Source organism: Lepisosteus platostomus, chromosome 8, assembly GCF_059453375.1.
Source record: "Lepisosteus platostomus isolate fLepPlt1 chromosome 8, fLepPlt1.hap1, whole genome shotgun sequence".
Lineage (NCBI taxonomy): Eukaryota > Metazoa > Chordata > Actinopteri > Semionotiformes > Lepisosteidae > Lepisosteus > Lepisosteus platostomus.
The window spans coordinates 20,984,905-21,001,273 of NC_142618.1; the positions used below are offsets into that span (position 1 = coordinate 20,984,905).

A 16,369-nucleotide genomic window follows, 5' to 3' on the forward strand; every position below is an offset into this window, starting at 1 on the left:
AAGCTAATTGGCATTTTCGACTGCTCAGCCCATAAGATTTCAGTATCCTGGATACTGCTTCCTGTAATTTTGGCCTGTTTTTTACATTGGTTTCTCTGACACAAAAACAAGAAGATAGGTGGTTTTACAAACTTCAATATGCACTGGAGTGTTATCTGAGGGAATTTATGTACTGTTGCTGTCAGGCCTGTACCATTAATTAGGCACCATAATATAGTTCACTCTATAATTGAATTAACGGGTTAATTGAGTTCTTTTTCATTCTTTGTGGCCTTTTCCCTTGTATGCTCCTGTTCTTTTTTTGGATAGCAAAGAGAGAGCAGCTGTGGTAGCTGAGAAGGAACAGTGCTGGAGGCAGGCTGACAGAGGGAGGGAGGGAGGGAGGGGCCACTATTCCTACTTCACAGAAGGTCATACAGTTCGCAGAACTTCGTGATATTAATAGTTTCCTGCATTTGTGTGGCATTTTTAATTTTGAAGGATCTCAAAGTGCTTTCACACGTAGGAGTAGGCCCATGTCATCTATCACTGAAGCTCCCAGCGCCCTCCTGGACCACACATCAGGTAGGAAAGTGAAAAAGTGTTTCACCCACTGAATTATTCACTTTTCCATAGACAAGTTAGTGTAATTCTAGCATGTAATTTGCCCAGGACACTGGGGTTAACACTATTACCATCTTGCAGTGACATGGGTTTTTAATGACCCAGAAGTCAGTAAACGGTTTGGTAAACATCTTATTCAAAGGATGGTTTCCTCCTAAAGCACATAGTGTGACATTAGTTTGGAAAGTCTGAACAGAGGGAAGAGTGTCTCCTACAGTCCCTTTAACAGCACTGAAAGCAGCAGAAACTGGGTTTTCCAATGAGGACTCACTTGACTACTCAAGAGAAGAGACATATACTGCACAGCAAATAGTCCTACTGTACTTGGACAGTGACTCAAGTTAGTAATGCAGTTAAATATGTAGTTATAACTGACTGAATGCCATGCCTAGATTCAGAAACATACTATTAGATATTAGTTGTAATTAAGCAAGGTTCTGCCTGTTTATTGAGTATGTGTTATTTAATTATTTAAGCTATTTAAACAAGTTTAAGTATTTTTTTGTCTGCTTAATAATTAGATAGCTTTCTTGATCTACTGCTGTTAATTGGAATAATATTAAAGCTCCATAAGAGTGATTTCTTTTTTTAATAAACATTCTTGCATTCTTCTGATTCCTTGTTGCTATCATTTACCCTGATTGAAAGAAACTCTAAGAATCCAGCAGTGTTTCTATGGCAAACAGTTTTGGCACCACACCGGGCTAAAATGAAATGCCTTCTGAGCAGGTTGCCCCTATGTAAGCAGTTGAGCAGTGTTTAATGTCAACTGCAGATGTACGCTGAGGAGAAAAGACCTTGTATGGAAATGTAATGATTGGAAGCAGTGGACTGTATAGAAGGAAAAGTACTTTATGTCCATGTAAAAAAAAAAAAAACAAGTAGATGGGACTTTAGGTTTTGCCAATTTAAAAAAAAAGATTTAATTGTATATATTTACAAGCAGCACCTTTCAGGTTTGTGATGTGTTTGGAATGCTCACTTAAAGGACACCATAAACCTGAAAGGTGTTCCTTGTAGGATATGCATATGGTGTGTGTCAGTATGCCAGCAGCCATATCAATCTACAACTCACAACTGGCAACCCACTGAAGCTAAGAAGGTCTGAGCCTGGTCAGTACCTGGATGGGAGACCTCCTGGGAAAAACTGAGATTGCTGCTGGAAGAGGTGTTAGTGGGGCCAGTAAGGGGCGCTCACCCTGTGGTCTATGTGGGTCCAAATGACCCAGTATAGTGAGGGGAACACTATACTGTAAACAGGCGCTGTCCTTCGGATGAGACGTAAAACCGAGGTTCTGACTGTCTGTGGTCATTAAAAAAAATCACAGGGCGTCTCTCAAAAAGAGTAGAGGTGTGGCCTCCTAATAATCCCCATCTTGAATTGGCTTTATCACTCAGTTCTCCTCCCCATTGATAGCTGATGTGTGGTGAACATTCTGGCGCACTATGGCTGCCGTCGCATCATCCAGGTGGGGCTGCACATTGGTGGTGGAGGGGGGGACTCCCATTACCTGTAAAGCACTTTGAGTGGAGTGTCCAGAAAAGCACTATATAAGTGTAAGCAATTATTATTATTAGCAGTATCACTGCTTGAAGCCAGCTATGCCATGCTGATAAACCCTGATAAGGGTGTAACAGTAGCCTGTGGCTGCTACATTTGATTTTATACTGTATATGCAAAAGGCAGAATCAGAGGATCCAGCATTGTGAAATGAAAATATCTAAATAATATTCCTAACTAAGTCATGGTTATTTAATTAGCTATTTTTCATGTGTATGCCTCTCCTCCAAATTCCATGAAGCCCTGAATAAACAATTTAATGAGGTAGTGAGAAAAGGTTGTGCCATTGTGGCACTAGAAGGCTTTGTCCTCTTGCACAGTCTACTCTGTTTGCCTGAGGAGGGAAAAATTGAAGTCAACTAAGCAGAGCAGTCGTTTAGGCAGAGATGACACTGTGGCCCATTAAATACAAGGCGCATAGTTCAAAGCCTGCATGTCAGGCACATTCACATTCAGTGTGCTCCATTGCAGCATACAGTAAATCACACCAGTGTGAAGAGCTAGCTGCTCATTTGATTATAGACAAGTGACAGCAAAGCAAGGAAAAAGAGTTTTGCATTACGCTGCCGTAAGTTCAAATTCAAGCCCTCTAGCCTTTCACCTGCTTTCTGATGAAGGAAGCGACAGCACCACTGTCCCACTGCCCTGGGCTGACCGTTGGTCCCACTCGACAGACACTGAAACGTTGCTTTGAGAACAACGATGCTTCTAAGCATGAGCCCCAGGGCTGATGGTATAATCCAACAACGTAAATGGATTATACTCAAATAAATATGGAAATAAAACGAGTAATGAAAATAAATAGGTAAGTAAGTGCATGACTCCTGACAGACAAATAAAGAATTATAAATTGTAATAATGTATTATTTGTCATGCCTGCATTTAATTACACAGTAATTAGAGCCAAAATGTGAAGTGCTACTATTAAAAATGGATAACTAAATTACCCTGATCTGTTTGTGAAATACATTTGCAGTACACGCCATATAATTCATGTTTTCAGGCTCCCTTTTCTTTTTTTTACCAACACTTACAGAAACACATTTTGAGACAGCTTCTGCTGTTTTACCCAGTTTCAAAATTATCAATGTTTTGCCAATATAAAAACAAACTGAAAAATGTCTGGATCCCCTAGAGAATTCAATAGGCTTTTTAACAAACGTACTTCAGTTTTTCAAAAAGATTTAATTAAATGGCAGGCTATTTTTAATCATGTATTGTTGGAAATTGCAAGCTTTGCCATGTTAAACACACCCATGTAAATGTGCTGTGAAGAGCCTAAGAGAATCTACACCTACCACACTGTGTCTCTCAAACTAATCTCATTTTTTTCATACTAGGCAAAAAGAATGACTGCTCCATTGTTGTAAGAAATATGGTGAAATATGGGAAACATGAAAAGAAAGTCTGGATAGCAGTCACATAGAACTCAGATACCTTATAATTCAGATCTTATAACCATGAAAAGAAAAATATTACACAACAAGTAGAAATAAGCCAGAAACCTTTGAACATACTAAGCAAATCAATTTAAAATGTCATTTCTCAGTGTTCATGGAACAAAAAACATTAATTGCTTCCAGGCTTTACTTGTACTTTGTAGTTTAAAACCAAATCAGGTATTTTCCAGTTTAAGTATGGCTTTATCTTTGGCTTCTACACCCAGAACTCTAGAATATAAATCTGCGTGTCTAAATCCATACAATCTTTGATCACTTTGAAAATATTGACTCATACAGTATATTGGTTGTTTTGAAAAGCACTAGATACCACAGTACAGCTCATTCATCTCCTGTTCCGAAGAAGAAATGGATTCGAATTTTCTAACTGTATCACAAAACAGTTTTAAAAAACGTACACAAGCAACATTTGTAATGCTTGTCACCACTTTACATACTGCACAGTATTTCTCTATGGTGACCTATTCTATTCATCTCGAAGTTCATGGCATTTAAAGTATGTTATTATCCCACTCCTTTGATAATAAGATTCACAAATAAACATGCAGAATTCAGAACACAACAAGGAAAACATATGTTCTTCTTTATGAAAACCGAACTGCAAAGTAATAATCCTTTCGTTTTCGAAAATGTCATTTCCCAAGAGCATGTTGACATCAACAAGATTTTCACATATTTGAAGGTTACCATTATGTAGGGACTGATATTGAAGGCTTTCATATTGAAAATATTTTAATTTGGCATCTGAGTCCATTTCTGTACAACAAAGAAACACGTGGCTGAATCTGGAAATTGAGGCCAAGTTACACCCTCAATTTGCAAACATAAAAAACTGCAGTTTGCTGCTTTGAACCAGAATTGAGTTTGAATCCTGGCAGTTTCTCTTGAAGAATTTTTCACTTCCACTCTTCACCACTGCTGATCAAGCAAGCAGGACAGATGTGACTTGTTATTCAATGAATTTAGAGGTGAAAAAAAAATCAATAAAATGAACATTGCTAAAAAGATCCTTTGTGTCTCTGATTGATCAAACTAAGACCCATTTAGGTTAAAATGTAACATTTAAAGAAGACTTTATCCAAGACTGCCTGGCCTGTTTGTGCCTCATCTTTGGTATCTACTTATCAAGCACTAACATTGTGGGTTACTGATGCTGGAGTTTTCATTCAATATCTCAAACTCCTTTCCTTTCTTAGTAACTACATTAGGCCTTCCCTGATATCATCTCCTGTTAATCCTTGGAAAAACCTTTGAGTTCTTTTGATGTATTCAACATATGCTCTAAATATTTCAATGGTGCTTCAGTTATTGGAGCTAACTAATGCCGTTCTGCTAAATGTGTCAAACACTTCTGAAAAACACTTGGATTTTTCTGTGTTGCAAAATATTTAAGTACCCTAATTGACTTTATTCTATTTCTGAAGCACTTCAGGCTGTAAAGTATTTTTAGTGCATCATAATCATCTTATGTAAATCCTAGGTTAAAATGTTCAGTTCTGAAACAATGGTAGCTGTTTAAAATGCATTGAATTTCCCTGAATTATCATCAATTCACACTTTACCAAGAGTGGGGAAAGGGTGCTGGTATTATGTGTGGATTAGAATGTATCAGGGTCTATTTTAGAAGTAAGAATCCAGTGAAGGAAGGAGTGCTCCTTTAACTGGAGCTCAGTTAACACTACCAATGCCTTTTCCACATCCCTCTATCCACACTTCACTGCAGACATGTAAGAGGGAGTGATTATCAAGGAAGACATTCAGCTTGCTGATCAAATTTTTATTTTCCTAGACATGAGATAAAGGAAAACAGTTGTCTGACTTCATGGCTCATATCTGTCATCTTAGATCTCAGGAAGGGAGCAAGGAATGGGAAAGGTAAGCTCCTATATCACTGTAAGACTAATACTGAGTGGTTCTCTCTAGGGAAGTGATAACAGCTCTACAGCATTATGAAACAATGTACTGGAAAAACATTAATTTTCTGGAAGTTAGGGTATTTCCATAACCCTAGTTTCCTGAAATACAGTCGTTATCCCACATATGGGTTATCCTACTCCTCAACTTGAATTCTGAAAGCTTCTTTGTCAATGTCAAAGAGCCCTTCCTGTGCAGGGCAAGCTGGGCCCCCTCAGCACATCCTAGCACATGTGAGGAGGACCCATACATCTTTCTGAGTGTACAGGCTGTGTGAATGCAGTGACCTTGAACTGCAGTGGTAAAATGTTACCACCATATAAGGGCTTGTGTACCAAAGCTGTCGCAAGAGAACTTACTGCACAGTGTAGTGGTGCAGTGGAGGACCCCACTGAAGAGTCCCAACCTCTAGGCCCTGATCCAGGATAGCACAATGAATATGGTAAAGTTATAGGCTATTCAAATGGTCTCTAGAGTCCAGGCAGACTGGCTGACTTTAAAAATGCTGTGTTCCTGGCATTAAGAGCTGGAACAAACAAAGATCTTAAGTGTCTGGTGTCAACTCTCTGTCTGTTAAAGGTCTGTGAAAAGACATGAGCGAGTCCCTTTAAGAGAGGATGGTCTTTGGAGAGGAGGGGCTATAAGAGGGACTGGGAGAGCCCAGTAGAGAGAGGGTACTTTGGAGGGAAGGTGTGCAGAGAGTACTCCTGTGAGGTGGGGGGTTATCCCTATTTTGATGGCAATTAATCCAGTTTTGTTTACATTTGAAGACTGCTGTTTGGGGGTTTCTTTTCTTTTGAGCCAAACCTGGTTGCTTGGCCGGCAACAAAATTATAATGCAGTTTTATAGTGTCTTGCAAAAGTAGTTACTCATTCTAATACAATCCTGTGCTGTTCAATTACAAATGATTTAGGTACATTTTTTAAAGTGAATATTTGTAATCAAAATGGGAATCCTCATATTGATCACCTGGACCACTCTTGCATGTTGATCGCTCTAGTTCTCTTGCCCTTTGCTGTGGCAAAGAAGATAGGAGAGCAGAAAATAGAAGTGAGAAGTGTCCACAGTTGTTTGGAGGGTTGACAACATCAGGAGAACTGAAAGAAAAGAGCAGACAACTTGGCCGGAACAGAGCCAGTTGTATTTGACTGAGAATTTGAAGTTGAAGTGCTCCCTATCTGAGAAAAGGCAAGAGAGTGGCTCTGGTCCTTTGCTAGTAGGATAAAGGTAAGGTCTTTGGAAATGCCAAGTGTGAGACTCAGTACCTCTGTCTCCAATGAGACTGGAAGGCTTAGTGCTAGAAAAGATGTGCAGAGTGGTGGGCAGGCAGCGAGAGCAGGAGAGCAGAAGTGTGAGATTCGAATTTGACCCTCTCCTGAACTTTGTTTAAATAATGCCAAGATGATGGAAGAAATGTCTTAATTGAATATAACACTCAGGTGTTTATGAGGGGAGAAACTGAATGCCTCAAGCCAAGCAGACACACAGTCTGTATTCAATAGTATTAGACTAGAAACGGAAGATGTGTTACAGAATTAGATCTACTTAAACTATTCTCTGTGGCCTGATGAGGTTATACAAATTTTACTTAATTGTAATGGAGGAACAGGATCTTGAGCATAGATAAGGGGTTATGAAGCTAGAAGGAAACTTCTAGGGTTCACATTCCTCATATACCACATTAGAGAAACTGGCACCAATTGTCGGCGAGCTTATTTCTCATTATAAATTAGTGAGGTTGGCTCACAAAGAAGCTTGTCTGTTCTGAAAACAGGCCTGGAGCAATAAAGTCATTCTGTGAGACCATGATATTAAACAATACATTATTCTTAACATGAACCAATTAACAAATAATAGACATGCATATATAATTACAAAGAAAATAAATATTTATAAATAAAGTAAAATATGCAGTCAATTTTCTACTTTCAGCAGGTTAATGGCTGTGGGAATAAAAGATGGCTTGGTTCTATTGTTCTTGAATCTAGGGAGCTTAAATTGATGCCCAGATGGAAGGAGGTCAGATTCACTGTGCAAGGGGTGGTCATGACAGTCGGTGATATTGGCCTTTCTCACTATTTGCTCTGTTGTAGTGGATAGGAAACAGAGCACATGGCTGAATGGTCAAATTGGGGGTAATTAATGGAGTATCTCAGGGATTGTTGCTAGGACCGCTGCTCTTTATGATGCATATCAATGACCTAAACTCTAATATAGTTTGCAAACTCAGCATCGGCAACAGAAACCAGAATAGGAGGGTAGCAAGCACTGTAGAAGCTGTAAAGGAAATAGGAGAATATCTAGAATTTACGACTAAGCACACACCTCAAGAAAATTGAAACTACTGAAGCCAGTAGACAGATAAACTCTAAACATACAGCTGGAAAACACTCGAAAGTGCCTGAGCTAGCAGAAGTTCTAAAAACTCAGGATTTACGTACTTTACATCCTAACATTCTGTTTGCCTTTAATGTTCTCACACACATTCCACATTGCCTAGGAAATTAAAATGATGTGTCAACATAAGTATCTAAAACTCTAACTCTTCAGGTTTGGTGTTTTCCATTTTATATTTGCAGTTTTTTTTTCCTGCATGCATTGCTCTGCACTTATCTACGTGAAGTGTTATTTGTCAGGTCTGTGCCTAGTTCTGCATTTACAGTTACAGTGTAGTGAAAAAGTGGGTATGTGTGATTATAGGCCAGATTAATTATAAAACCAATTACAGGTAGTTGAGAGTGAGTTTGTGAATAAGCAAGGGAGGCAGATGTTACTACAACAACTCTCTGTTAGCCTCAGGATTCAGATACTGACATTTCAGTTTCAATCGGTTTTGCATCAGTTTTGTCCTCTATTTGTGATCATGATTAATGTGAATAATGAGGCATAGTATACATTTTATTTTTGAGTAATTTGAACATATTAGTACATAAGAAACAAACTGTAGTTTGTGTTCAACCCAGTGATACGTACAGTGGTGTTAACACATTCTCATTAAGAACATTTCAATTTAAAAGCCCAAGTGAGGTGAAACCTGTTTGCAAGGTATGACCTATGGTGCTCAAACTCTTTGTCTAATTTGAGATGCTTTGCCACAGTCATCTTGAGTTCTTTCCTATTTTAACTGACTTCAGTTTTTCTTCAGGATGCAAGATGCACACTCAGTGAATGAGTCTTGGCCTTGACCCTTCCCAGTCTAGGATTTTCCACTCTTTTCCCCTGATGACTTTTGTAAGAAGAAGAGGACAGTTCTGAAACCACATTCCCCAGTAGGCAGTGGGGACTAGAGAAGGAGGAGGCTGAGTCACTGACAAGCCAGTGGACATTATACTGTGAAGTGTTGGAAAACAGTTGCTCCTGAAGTTAAAGTTTTGAGTTTGCAAGACAGACTGTGATTTTGGTACTGGTGTGGAGCTCTGCTGCCCAATTACACATAAAGACAATTTACGGAGAAATGTTTTGGGGAGAATGGTGAATTAAAGCCTGAATCTTTCCTATATCCTTTTTCTAGCGTGTTGTTTTCATGTACACAGCTCTCTGTGCCAAGCTTCTTAATCTTTCGCACATAGTAATCCTTTCTTCTTTCCCATCCTGCAGCTGCCAATTTGTTAATTACCCTGTATGAGGCTCGAACGTCATGGTCCTATGGCGGTATGGTTAACCCTCAGCCAATGCATGTTAAACCAAAGTTTCTTATGCTTTACCTCCAAACAGACATTCCTAAAATGTTCATGTAGGGTATTTTTCCTCATGAAGCCAAATTATAATTCTAAGGATTTGTTTTGCTGCCCATAATTAGCACTAGTTCTTGACTTAATTATCTAAATTAACATCAGGTAGTCTAAGAGCAGTATTAAACAGGGTCAGGTGCTTAATATAACATTTAAGCTTACACTCCCCTCACTCAAGACAGTGTCTTCTAATCTTGCAACCAAGACTGAGATTATAAAGAAACTTGGTGATTTTATTTTTTATTCCAAGAGTAAGCCTTCATGATTCTTATGTACTGTAGATGGGCACATGCTGGTAAACATATACTCACAAAGGAACAATAGGTTGTGTTTTCTTTCTTCTCTTTTCAGCATGGAATAAACCTATTACTTGTTCCTTTGCAGCCTACGCATGCTAATGCAGCTACCCACCTGAACTACTATACTCACAAATGCATGTTATTAATGTTTCAACTGCATTTTGTACAGGAATGGCACTGCCAATATACTGCAAGAGGAAGAAAAATGCACATCACTGAAAAATACATCTGTATGGTCACAAACGTTAGGTTTCTTTGGTTTGCTCATGTCGTCTGTAGAGAACTAAAATGAAGCAGCCATTCTGCCTAGTCTGACATGAAAACCTATTTTTGCTTTCAGTGGGACTTTTATGGACTGTACTCATCATTTGCAAGCTCACTTGTTACCTGTGTGGTAAGTCAAATGCGCTTAGGAATCATTTATCCATTGTGCCGGTAAAGAAGAGAGTTCACTTGGAGAAGGTCAAAGCTATCGCTCCAACTACCCCTTTGAACAGTGGTGTCGATAGTCCTGACATTACAAAGACGGATGTCTGTACATCCGCAGCACAGCAGATCTTGTAACTGTCAGAGGAGCAGCACAGCAGGAAAAAATATAACCGGGGGCTTTGTTTGCATTTATATATTAGACCGTAAAAAACAGCCAGCTTGTCAAATAAACCCCTTTTTTATGTGTGCATGATTTCATTAGACAGAGATGAGGGCAGAAAAAAATGCTTCTTCACCCTGCATTAAAAAGAATAGAACTGAAAGAATGCAGAAAAAATGTGTGATTTTATATTATTGGTATCCCAGAGCGTATTGCCAATTTTAAGTTAAATGAACACGAATAGGCTCACTTGTTCCCATTTCTGAGTGACTATTTCCATCTCCTCCTCCTCCTACCAGTTTTTGAGGCCTTGTGTATTGCTGGACACTTGTGCGAAATGAGATGATCACATTTACACCACTCCCCCAGGTCCCTTAGGAATAGCTGGGGCTACAGAACAGCTTGCTCAAGGGAATGAGAATTGTGCCATATGAACTTAGGAGTCATTGATTTATACCCTTCACATGGTCAATTTTACTAATTTAAGACAAAACACTCTGTCACGGCAACTACCTTCTGTTTCTTTTAGCAGGAAGTAGAGGTTTAACACTGTCCTGTTGAAACAAATGTCTTGCTCCCACAGACATATTGGCTACAGATATTTCATGGGTGTTATCATTCAATTTTAAGTCTGTAATATACTCATATTGTGTTCAGACTGTTTCCTTGGAATGCCAGTAAATAAAAACACTAAATGACGAAATAGTACTCCACATCATTTTATATAAATATATTGTGTATATATACATGGTATCAGATGTCTTCTCTGATTTCGAAATCTGTGCTCTTTTTCTGTAATGTACAGAGCAAAAATCCAACTAAGCATGCCAGCAGGTCTGTATGTGGGAGTTGGGAACAAAGTGCTTGTGAGATGATTGCTTTTGAATGTACTATATGAAATCCATCCATCCATTTTCTAATCGGTGCGGGGGAGCTGCAGCCTACCCTGAACGGACACAACACCCACTCACTCACACCAGGGCCAGCTTTCCCGGAAGTCAGTCTAACTTTCCAGTATGTCTCTGGACTGTGAGAGGAAACTGGAGCACCCAGAGGAAACCCATGTGCACACGAGGAGAACATACGGACTCCACACAGACAGCACCTCAGGTCTGGAATTGATCCCTGGGCTGCAAGGGCAGCAGTGCTAACCACTGCACTATCAGGCCCCCCCTACGCACCCTCATTAACGAAGCAAAAGCAATTCACAAGTCTATTTAAGACATAAACATACCGTAATGTAGAATTATCACATTTTATGCTTGTTTATAAAGCGCATTCTGCTTCACTTTGGGCCTTTTCCCTGCGCAGGCTGTGTGGCGCACATAGAGCACAGTCAGCTGTCAGGCCGATGCCCTGTAATGAATCACTCTGGGGTCCGTGAAATTACTGCCACAAGACTTTGACCACTTTGTACCTGAGAGACAGACTCCTTCCAGCGAGAGGTAGAAGAAGCCTGCGTAAGGGATGCTGCAGTATATTCCACCCTCAGACTAGGATGCCTACAGTTCATAAAATGGCAGACTAACTCAGCAGTTTAGTGGCAGGGCATAATTAATGTTTTACTTATAATCAGCATCTTTTTCTGCCAGCAATCATGGAAGTCAGGCTAAGAGGCGGAATAAAAAAAAAAACGGAACCCCTGCTGTTGTCAGCTGTCTGGAGCAATAATTATTCTCTGTTGTGGCACCACTGGGAGTCTGGCTCTGTTTATCCTAGAGGTCGGCCTCCGATTGGCTGCACGAGATAAGGCAACCTAAAAAGTAGCCAATCCCCGGTCACTTCTTTCAATCGACAAGGAGGAGGCAGGAGCGGCGAAAAGATAGCTGCTTCCCCCTCTGCCTCTCTCTGTCTCACTCTCCGAGTTCCACGCCTGATGTTTCAATCAAGGCTAAAATAAGATCCTACTGGAGACGTTACAGGGCCTTTTCATCCCACATGAGTATGGAAGCTATGGAAGTGTGCGAGGAAAGAGGAGTAATCGATTCCCGCAGCGTTTCTATGGGGAGCTGACATTAACCAGACACTGGCAACACTTGGCTGCCGGCCTGCTATTTAACATTCATGGCCTGGCAAGAGAGCCACTACCTTCACGCCTGTCTCCTTTATTCCTGCTGGGCCCCTGTGGAAAAAGGGACAGACGTACAGCAGCGTGCAACAGATCAAAACCGCTTGTTCGGTTTACCTGCACGCCCACGTCTCCTCAGGCACGCAAAACAAATATTCCAGGCTTGGCTGCTTTAAAAGGAAAATGTCTTGAGCCTTTACCATTTTCTGTTTAAAAACTCTGAGTAAGGATCAAGAGTGTTGACAGTCTGAAGATCCGTTAACCAGATTGGCCATTATATTACACCATTTCTGGTCGTTTCAATGCAAAAGCACGGTGTGCTTCTCCATGTACGAGAAGCTGAGGAGGATTACTGTAAATCTTACATTATGTATAAATAAATGTGTTCCAATGGTCATACTCACCCTGAATATGCCATGGTGTGACCTGATTAATAGGTATTGGCTTAAGAGACAAGTTGCAATGTTCACATTTATACTTTATGCTTAAAAAATATTGTAAAAAGAAGGACATTTTATTGTTTGGTTAAGTACAATAAAACTTTACTAAGCTTCTTCACAATAAAATGAAGCCTTTCACACAAACTGGAGTTCAGCTGGCTAGCTGAAGTCCCATTTCAGTGTTATACATTTTAATTAAAGTTGGCAATGGTGCAATTACCTCATTACACATAAATTGCATACCAGTCACCGAGGAATCAATCAGGCAATGTAAGTGATTACCCACTGCCATGATAAATTGAAATTTCCACAACCTGGTATCAGTGGTCAACAATGTTAGACAAAATCATAAATCTTATTAACCGTACCAGCATGCAGGATCCGGCTCACTGAGTGTGAAGTTTCTGTCTACATAAAACGCAAGCATGGCTGAATCAAAGCACTACCAACCGTCACAGTGAAAAGGCAATGCAGATTCACACAGAGCCAATGTACTGGATTGTGTTAATTAAAATCCTATTTCCAGATTCCCAGGTCTTGGTGTTGTGTTGGCGGTGGATCATTCAGCTCTAGTGAACAGCAGTAGCAGCAAAAAAAAACTTACTGGTTACCTTATCTGCACGTCAGGCACGGATGCTGAAGATTTTACAGACCAGGCAAGACGCCGAATCAGGGGAGCCGCTCGACATTTAGATGTGTCACAACGTTTGCAGAGCTGGGAGTAAGGCGCTCATCTGAGACAAAAGAATCTCTTCCCCAGCTTTGCTGGGCCTGTGGATGAATATCAACAAGTTTGTACATCGAAGTCGAGACTGCGGTTGGTGAATACAGAAAGGGATGTGCGCTCAGCGTCAGGGCTGCTGCTCTGGTGGCCTCAGACATGGGCAATCCCTGAAAGGAGAGGAGTTTGGGGAGGAAGTTTTGGGGTTTACCTTCGTCTGTTCAGTACTTCGCCGCCAACCTCCTCCAGGACAGGAGACGGATGAGTATGGCAGCTGTTTCCAGGACCCCTGCCTGCGTCGGAGGTTAGCTCTAATTAGAACCAGGTGTGTCTTTTTGCAAAGTACAGATGCTCACCTGCTAAACATTAATTCCCTGGCTCTCTCATTTCAGGGAGGAAGCTTCTAATAGAGCAGCTCTTGATTGGTCATAGAATATGTTAGTTATCTGTGCAATATAAAGGGTTAAGTTCGTGCAACACATACTGTAGCCAGTTCACCCTCTATCTTAAAATATTATTCTATAAAGTTAAGAAGCAAGCTAATTTTATTCTGTATACTGTGAGCCATATTAGCATTCAATACCATTCGAACAGATGTAATGCATTAAAAATGGATTTACACATCTATACTTTCGGAAAACATCCATCTAACCAAGGGTCCTGCTACAGCTGGGTTAGAAATTAACCACAACACCCAACATGTTTATTCTGAATTCAACTTATTTTTTGCAGCAGTTTATACGTAGATTCACCCTTTATAGTGCTGAGGAAAGATTGGTGATCCCAAAATAATTATTGTACTTACAATTTCTTTCCATGATAACCTTGTTAAATCAGAACTGGTCTTTACATAAATACTCAGTAGGGTTTGTCTTTACCAACTGAATGTTTTTTAAGATGCAGGATGAATGAAAAAGAATAATTAAGAATCAGTGTATGTGAAATTATAAGTGAAAACCTATTTTACTCAGCACAGTTAAGGGGTAATTAGAGACAGGTGGTTAGATAATTGAGTAAGAAATAAACAAGGACTGAATTTGAGTAGCCCGGTCCAAAAACACAGGGGTTTTTTGTCGCTTTTGTTGTGTACCATACAGGTTAGTAGAAAAACATCATGTCACAATCAAGTGGACCTCAGAAAAAGAGCACCTGATTATCATTTGGTCCAGGGAGCGTTGCAAAATCATTTGCAAATAGGGCTCCATCCATCCACTTACTCTGAATGGAAAACATTCAAATACACATTGAGTTCTGCCAAGTTCTCCCCAAGAGCGACCCTGAAAATCATCACAAAGAGTCCCAGAGGAACTTTAAAGGACCTGCAGGTCACTGCGGCTAATGTCAGTGTTCATGCCCCAGCCATCAGGAAAAGCCTGAATGGTAATAGTTTTCATGGGAGAAAAGCCAGGAAGAAGCTTCTGCTCTCTACGGGGAACGTTGCCACCTCTTCGCAAAAGAACAACCGATCTACAGGACTACCTCATCCCGAATGTGACACATGGTGGTAGGAATGTCGTGGTTTGGGGCTACTTTGCTCCAAATCCTTTGCTGATCATTGAAACAACCATGAACATAGTGTTGTATTAATAAATATAATTTGGTGTTGTATTAACAAATTCTGGAGTAGATTGTTGGGCCATCCATTCCATTGTTGGGTCATGCAACAAAACAAAGATCCCAAACATACAAAAACAAATCTACAACAGGCTCAAGAAGAAATTCTGCACTTGGATTGGGCAAGTCAAAGTCTGGATTTAAATCCCATTAAAATGCCATGGTAGATGTGAGCTGTTCATGCTCAAACCCTTAAATGTCAAAGGTCTGAAGAAGTTCTGTAAGAAAAATTGACCAAAATTTCTTAAACAGGACGTGAGAGACTGATCAATGGTTACAGGAAACATCTCATTGAAGTCATCATCAGTTTTGCTTAAGGAGGTACCAAGATGTAATTTTGTTCAAGGTCTAAAATCATCTTCAGGGGTGAGGGTCTTGTTTAACTTCCATTTTGGTGCCACCATTTTTTCAGCTAGCAGTAAGACTAAAAACAGATTAACAGTACTAGTGTGTAATGCAATTGTCCTGTTCATCAGCACGTCTGCAGACCCACCCACCTAAGTTCATACTACACTGCTTTTCTTTCTTTTAAGTTTCTTCTATCATTGTGTTAACATTCTTTATAAAAATGTTTTGCTCCAGAGCTGAACAGTATAGTAACTGTCATGTACTGCTTGTTTTTTATTCCACAGACCACAGGCTTGATCTCCACAGGAAGACGAGAAACTGTATTTACATCTGGTGTGACACCATTGCTACAAGCTATTTAAATGAAACCTATAATAAAAAGAAACATATTTATCTGAAAGGCGGAAGAACATTTCGTTACACACTTTAATTTAAAATGTTCGAGAAATCTTCAAGAGGCTGGAGTTCCACAACAAAGGAAAACTAGTTTTTGTATTGCTTTGTAAAAGAGAGGGATGTCTAAACTGCCCATCTATTGAGACTTCAGTTGTCTCCCAAAGATTGAGACTGACGAATACAAAAGAAGATGATATTTATGATGATATAATATTATTATAAAAGTATTACATGTGCTGGGCTGTGCCAAACACAAATGTCAGCCAGAACTTGCACATGTAAAATCAATGGGCGACACCTCAGGGTTTGTGTGCTCTCTCTCACACACTCACCATGTGGCGTTTTTTCAGATGAGTGCTGATATTTACATCATGAAAATAAAAACAGGCCATTTGAACAACCAAACAATACGCTCCTCCTTTTCCCCTCCCCTCGAGGGAAGCCATGTGCTCCTGCGTCTTTCAAACCGCCTGAAGTGTTTTCAAAAAGCCGTTCCCATTACTAAGGAAACAAAAAACCTTCCACTGCCGAGCATGAGTGATACAGAAAACTATAATTCATTGCAGAAAGGCATTATGATTACAAATCCCGAATGTAGGTAGGTCAATGCATTTGTTGTCATAC

At 39.9% G+C, this 16,369-nt stretch overlaps 1 long non-coding RNA gene across 1 annotated transcript; it reads left to right on the top strand.

The window, feature by feature from the left end:
• Positions 1-410: 410 nt before the first annotated feature.
• Positions 411-15,749, top strand: LOC148657071 (uncharacterized). The gene is made up of 4 exons (XR_015940855.1): positions 411-564; positions 5,414-5,499; positions 9,910-9,963; positions 15,634-15,749. It is a non-coding gene; the product is annotated as an uncharacterized LOC148657071 (long non-coding RNA).
• Positions 15,750-16,369: the final 620 nt, after the last annotated feature.